General features: G+C 39.4%; 1 pseudogene; it reads left to right on the forward strand.

Moving 5' to 3' along the window:
- Positions 1-266: 266 nt before the first annotated feature.
- Positions 267-383, forward strand: LOC140628962 (U4 spliceosomal RNA; annotated as a pseudogene).
- The last annotated feature ends 7,451 nt before the right edge of the window (positions 384-7,834 follow it).

Consider the following 7,834-nt stretch of genomic DNA (forward strand, 5'->3'; position numbering starts at 1 on the left):
AATGCAACATTGTGCTGCCACTACACTCAAATAAAAAATGAATAAATAAAGTTAGAATGTAAGACACAAAATAGGAGCTGTCAGCCCTGTCTGAGGAGGTCAAGGAAGGCTTCTGGGAAGATGAATGCCTGATCCTTCTCCTGAAATCCTGCTTTAGTAAGAACATTTCCACCCACATCAGAAGCCTAAGGAATTTCTTCAAATCCTCCTTTTCCATCTCCCCACATGTGATTCATCCCCCATATTTATCACCATCCCTCTTTCCTAGCTTTGCGCAGTGGCAGTATCGTAGCCAATGAGGTTTATCCGAGGCGCGATTATTGCTAATTGAAAACCATCCCTCTTTCCTTTACTTACAGACTTTCGGCCTTAGTTCATAATCTCATCATCCCCCTTTTCCCTTTCTGACTGCTGGGCCCTCACCTTAATCCATTGTCCACAGTATCATCGTAGTTATCTTTCTAAAACTTAGGTATGATCATGTTAAAATCCTTATCCTTTACTGTTTTTGTTTTTGCTTTAATAAAATAAAATCTGGCTTCCTTAGTGTGGCATGCAAGGCACACTACACAGTCTGGCTTCACCTGCTTTCTTGTCTTCACCTTCTGCTTTCCCTTTTTCGACAGACATGTTGGGCAATTTGCCATCACCCAGATGTGGCACATAATTTCATGCCTCCATGCCTTTGCACAGCCTGAATACCCCACCTGCCCATCCACTTCCCTTCTTTACTTGTTACAATTTATTACTGTAGGTCCAACTTAAATGCTACCATTTCCATGAAACTTTCTCAAACTTTGTGTCAAGATTAATTTGCTTACTCTTCTGGGAGTTCAGAATGTGTTGAACCTCTACTGGGGAATTACCCCACTGCTCCTATTGTATACTTCCTATGGGCCAGGTATTTATAAAAGAATTACATATTATAAACTCATTTAATCCTCACAGCAACCCTCTTATGTAAGTATCATCCCCATTTTACAGACAGGGAAGCTGAGACACAGTGATCTCAAGGAACTCTTCTTGGTTTCAAACCCAGTTAGTCTGACTCTGGAGATGAGTTCAGGATTTCTACACCAGTGCTGTTCAATGGAACTTTGTGATAATGGACATATTGTATATTTCTGCTCTCAAATCTGGTAGCCACTAACAACATGTGGCTATTAAGCACTTGTATTATGGCCATTGTGACTAAGAAACTGCATTCTTAATTTCATTTCATTTTAATTTATTTCATTTAAATGTAAACAGCCACATGTGGCTCTTGGCTATCATATCGGACAACACAGTTCTGTACCATATTTGTCTCCATCCCTCCTGAGGGCAGGGATTACAGCTTGTCCATTATCAGATGCCCCCAGAATTCACTTTCAAGGTTTGTTAGATTGAAATAGGCCTATTTCCTCTTTGGCCATAAAAATGTAGGGCTGCTTTTCTACCCCTACAACTGAGAGATAAGACTATTTTTCTGAGTTCCCGTTTTGCAGCATATGCTGAACAATCCCTATTATTATAAAATTTGGTTAATCACCCTAATTGAAAACGCTTCTCAAAAAACTGCTTTATTACTTTCGATATTACAAGCTCACAAATAATCTCATGCAGTTTAGAGAAGAATCTGACCTCTGTGTTCAGAAGTGCAATTCCACTTACTGACAATTCTTAGTTATATTTACAGGTCAACACCTAATATTTATGAGGTCAGCACATTGTGCCAAGAAATAGGAAATAAAAGTTAACTACAGTAAAGACAAAGCAAATCCTAAAAGTTATTTGTGTTGTGTTGTTACAAAGCTCTTTTTCTTTTTTAAACCTAAAAACAAACACATCCTATGGAAATTTATGCTTAGAAACTTTAGCAGGTATCTGTATCAAGAAGTCACATGATTTTATTTTTTTAGGATTTTATTTATTTATTCATGAGAGACACAGAGAGAGAGAGGCAGAGACACAAGCAGAGAGAGAAGCAGGCTCCACACAGGGAGCCTGATGTGGGACTTGATCCCGGGACTCCATGATCACGCCCTGGGCCGAAGGCAGGCTCCCAACCATTGAGCCACCCAGGCGTCCCAAGAAGTCACATTAATATAAATTTCTGAACACTATTCACAACTCAATGTGAAAACATCTAAGTGACTAAGGTAATATATGTTTTGTCTACACCGTGTTATTGAACGTATACACAAAAAAGTTTATTTTTCTCCCCCATTTGGCACAGTGCGTAGAGAATAATAATAACCACAGAAATAATTTTCCCATATGTTTAGCCACCAGCTGCTACAGTTTAAAGAACACACAGGGCTGTTTGTGTGTTTTGAGTTTTGTTTTCTTTCCCAGGGAGAGAAGAGAGCATGGCAACAAAGTGGCATATTAAAAGTTGTAAAGAATTTTGAAATCATTCGAGGGATTATGGTCTTAAATCTATATAATATAAGCCTGCAACAGGATACTAATTGGTTTTGTTTGGATCAGGGGTTGCAAAGTGGTGGCCCTCCAACCTGTTTTATTCTGCTTACACAATGTTTTTTTTTACAAACGTGTATTTGAATGCTTTCAGATAGGACTTGCATGCTCAAAAATGCCATTGTTCCTATCATCCCTTCTTGTTTTACATCTGCTCAGTCCTCCTACCTATTTTACCTACCCAGTTCCTCGTTGACGTTGGCATTTGCAAACCCTGGTTAGACAGTATTCCACTACAGGAACTCAGAGCACTCAAATGCTTTCCAAAAAAAGCCATATTCTTACCTAGTTATTATACAAATGACATCAAAACTGAAGGACACTGTGTGGTGTATTGTTCAGATACAGTACACTATCAGTTTACCATGGTAGATGGTAATTCTTTAAATAAAAAAGACAAATTCCCATTCTGCCTCCATGAACCTTCTATACACCTGGAGGAATTAATTCATCCAGGAAATATTTATGGAATATAGAGTTGTATTTATGGGATACAGGGTGGTAGATCTGTGTTCTTCAAGACATAGAATTCTAGCAGAACTAGAATTCTAGGATATATTGGCAGCTTTTACCATCTACTGTAGTTAAAATGATTATAATTACCAAATCTAAAAATACTGTCATTCTCTTTCCTCCAAATCTGTTTTCTCCAGAGTTTGCTGGGCATCCCATTGAAACAGGAAAGTTGATCTGGGTTCTCACCCTGCCTCTGCTCACTTACTTTATCTACCATCTTCAGCCCTTGTCTTTCTTCTCCCATTCTATTTCATAGTTTTGAGAACATTCTTGATTTCCATTCTGCAGGAAGTGTTGAAACAAAATCAGATTTTACTTGCAAATATTATAGCTCTCATTTGCCAAAGGGAAAGTGATATTTAAAATTTTAATTCCAGAAAGCAACCATATATAACATACTTGGAGGTTTTATTGAAGAATCAATAATGCATCCAATATCAACTAGTTTTCCTCTAAGACCCAAGTATCTAGAAGAGATATTAAAGGTAGAATCCATGTATTAGTCAGCATTCTCCAGAGAAGCAGAACCAATAGGATATATATAGAGAGATATATAAAAGGAGATTTATAATAGGAATTGGCTCATGTGGTTATAGAGGTCAAGAATTTGCCTTTCTTCTGACTTTTTGTTCCATTTGGGCCTCCAGTGGATTAGATGATGCTCACCTATATTGATGAATGCAGATTTTCTTTACTCAGTCTACGGATTCAATGCAGCTCTCTTCCAGAAACACCCGTTGAGAGACAATGCAAATAATGTTTCATCAGCTACCTGAGCATCCCTCAGCCTATTCAAGTTGACACATAAAATTAACCATCACAATCTAATGCCTTATGGAGGAGGAAGGACTGTCAGCAATCATGACATTACTCAGTGATGAAAGTAAGACTGGAAACAGCTAGACCAGAGAGTCACATCCCTCACTGTCCATCAGAATGACCATTATCCAGAGGGGGCAGGACTTTACTTTTACATACTGATGCCTGAGCTCTGCTCCAGAGAGTCTGGGGTGAGGCGGTAAGCATTGGTACTTTGTAGACTTCCTAAGTGATCAATGTGTAGCCAGCATGGAGAACTTCAGGTCCAGGCTAGCACTCCTCCAAACATTGTGTTCAGTCAGCATTAAAATCATAGGGAATGCTGGAAAATGAAAATTTCTAACTGCACCTCCCAAATAGCAATAGAATTAGGATCTCTGGGGCCAGAGTTCAGGAATATGTGTATTCCCAGCTCTCTTTGAAATATGTAGGCCCAATAAAGACTGTGAGCCACATGCTACACAAAAATACAGAACTATAAGGACCATGGGCTTTGGAGGCAGGTATGGATATTAAGACCAACTTGGCCACATAAAAGCTGTGGGCACCCTATAAGGGTCAGTTTCTTTTTCTTTTTCATAAAGGTCAGTTTCTTATCCTTTAGCATTAGTTTCCTTATCTCTAAAATGGGATAATGGTAATGACCTCAGAAATAAATGAAGTAATAAAAGTATAGCACCCAGGCCCATGTCTGGGACAGAGTTAGTAGTTCATAAATTCCCTTCCCCATTTTGCTATTGTGTAGAAGCAGTCTCTCTCTCTCTCTTTTTTTAAGTAAACTTTACCCTCCAATGCGGGGCTCAAACTCATGACTCCAAGATCAAGAGTTGCATGCTCTCTCAACTGAGCCAGCCAGATGCCCCAGAAGCTTCTTTATTGTAAACTTATTTATTCCACTATATCAGAAAATAAGTAATTTGTTATCAGGTCCTACAATTATGATTGGATAACAGAGTGCTTCCACATATTAAAATATTACAAGAATTGATAGAGTATTCTTTTAAAGATTTATTTATTTATTTTAGAGAGAGAGAGAGAGATCACGTGTGTGAGTCAGGGGAGGGGAAGAAAGAGAGGGAGAGAATCTTCAAGCCGACTCCCCACTAGCACGGAGCCCAATATGGGGCTTGATGTGGGGCTTAATCTCACAACCCATGAGTTCATGACCTGAGCCGAAACCAAAAGCTAGACACTTAACTGACTGAGCCACCCAAGTGCCCCAATGTAGCATTTTAAAGTACTCTGTTTCACCGAACGGAAATCCTCAGGCAGAGTCCCAAATCTTGTTTTGTCATCATGTATACATAGGATTTTTTTTTCTCCACAGGTCAAAGTAAGTTCACTAGCTTGTCAAGCCAATGGACTCATCTGTCAAGCGGCATCTTTGTCCTCAGAGGAATCTGAGCCTTTATATTTCTTTTATATGTTATTATCCCAACAAGCCATTTGCTATCTAACCTCCAAGACAAGTAGTAAACTAAAGCTATCTGTTCATTGTGTCAATCATTTAGATGGCAGACAGGCAGGAAAATATATTTCTGGTAAGTGATCTCCTTTTTGATCTCTGAGAAAAGGAGAATACAATTCGTCCTGTGTTAAGCAAGAGTTTCCATTTCCAAGGGTAACATTCTAAGACTGAACTACATATAAAGATGGGAGGCCAGCCTGGTTATACTAAAACTTTTAAAGTAAGAGGCAAAGAGTAAGACAAGAATCTGGGTATGGCTCACAGAAACTCGCTTTCTCCCTAACTACCAGCTGCAATTGAGAAGATCAAGGGGCATGTTCTTCCTCTCCTTTGGTGGTTTCCGAGTAGGAAGAACCAGCCTCAAGTGGCCTGTGAACGGGTTTTGTTGTTGTTGTTTAGATTTTATTTATTTATTCATGAGACACACACACACACACACAGAGGCACAGCAGGCTCCACAGGGAGCCCGATGCAGGACTCAATCCCAGGACCCCGGAATCATACCCTGGGCCAAAGGCGGCGCTAAACCTCTGAGCCACCCGGGCTGCCCCACCTGTAAACAGTTAATCTCTTCCTGATAACCAGCCAGTCAGTTAAACCCATAGACCAAGCCAGAATACCACCTCCATTCTTCTAGCAAAGCACTCCAAGGGAAAGTACAGAGGTCTTCCCTGCCCATCTGCTATTCTGTGGCCAAATGTGGCTGTGACACCACTTTGCCTCATCTCAGCTATTTCCTCGTGTTGCTTAAATATCTTCTGGTTCAATAATACTCACCTGGAAAGCAAATGGACTGAAGCCCCAGCTCTCTCTCCTACCATTATGATCACGCTATCAGTTCTCATGAGGATGCTTCCCTTGTGTCCACAAAAATGTCTGCCAGCTATAATTCATCCCAGATATCTACCCTTTCCTCCTTTCTTGCTTTTGCTAACCTGGTATCCATTCCCTGTCCATTGAGTCTCCAGAAGAAGCCTCCCTGCTGCCAGCACCTGTCAGGCCCCACCAAAATTTTATGTGAGTCTCTCTAAGGATGCTCTCCAAGGTGCCAGAATGGAATTGGAGTCCATTTAGAAAGACAGAGAAGTTCTTTGTCACTCCTTTGACAGCCCCACAACACTTCTGTAATTGCGGTCAGGGTCTCTTAACGTATTTAAATAATTTTGTTAACCATGGCATCTACATTGCTTTCATTGTAGGAAGTTCAAAACGAGCCCACTTGCCATCCCAACCTCTTTCATCCTTCTGTTCTTTCTCCTTATCACCCTCCCTGAACAGGATATCTTCTTACCTCTCTCAGTTACCAAATACATGTAAAGAGATAAACTGCAGTGTTTGAATAGAGGGAGGGGAAAGCAGAGATTATTATCTATAGCAGGGGGTGGCAAACTATGGCCTAATAGGCCAAATCAGACCCACAACCTGTTTTTGTAAACAAAATTTTATTGGAACACAGCTATGCTAATTCCTCCACATATTGTCTATGGTTGCTTTCTGAGTACAACAGCAGAGCTGACTAGTTGCAATAGACTGTAAAGCCTATTTACTATTTGTCCCTTTACAGAAAATGTCTGCTGACCCTTGTGCTAGACTAACAATAAGCCAAAGCCAAAAACATGCTGTTACAACACTTAAGCAGAATAGACAGTCCCTCTACAGGGATTCTTGGCAGACCTTATTTGAGAGCTACATTTTCACTTCTTTATAAAAGCAAAAATAACTACATTCCTTTAAAAATAATGATGAAAACGGTTGATTCTGAATGTCTATTATGGATGTTTAATATTAATTCACACAAAAAATAAATGCTTAAGTCCTACCAGGCATTACCCTGTGCCTTGACATGTTGCATACTTATGAAAAAGGCTTGATACTTTGGTAGGAGTATCACATTACAAATGCAAAGCTGTGTGTTCTATTACTATATTAAATTTTTATGTTTATACAGTGTTGCAAGGTGGGTTTTATTTTTTTTTATTATTTTTTATTTTTTTAAAAGATTTTATTCATTTATTCATGAGAGACACACAGAGAGAGAGAGAGAGAGAGGCAAAGAGAGAAGCAGAGGGAGAAGCAGGCTTCATGCAGGAAGCCTGATGTGGGACTCAATCCTGGGACTCCAGGATCACACCCTGAGTCAAAGGCAGATGCTCAACCGCTGAGCCACCCAAGTGATCCAAAAGGTGGGTTTTAATGAGATAATACATTTACATAGTAGTAGATGGTTTACAATGCTTCTTCCTGATTTGTCCATTTTAGTGAATACAACAATCCTCTGAGGTGGGAAGAGAGTATTAGCATTTTACCATGAAGAGAAATTGAGTCCATGAACTTAAGGAGTTTGTTCACAGTGGTGTAATTAGTGAGTGAAGACAATTTCTTGAAAAAGACATATCAAAAATTGCAGTTGAAAGTTTCAAATTTTTTTCTCATAAGTTGAACACATAAGGAGAAAATCAGTAGTGTTATAAAAGACTTGACGAACATTATCAACCAACTTGATAGGATGTTCATTTATAGAAATTCTATCCAACAACAAAAGAATACACATAATTATTCACCAAAATA

Source organism: Canis lupus, chromosome X (genome assembly GCF_048164855.1).
Source record: "Canis lupus baileyi chromosome X, mCanLup2.hap1, whole genome shotgun sequence".
Lineage (NCBI taxonomy): Eukaryota > Metazoa > Chordata > Mammalia > Carnivora > Canidae > Canis > Canis lupus.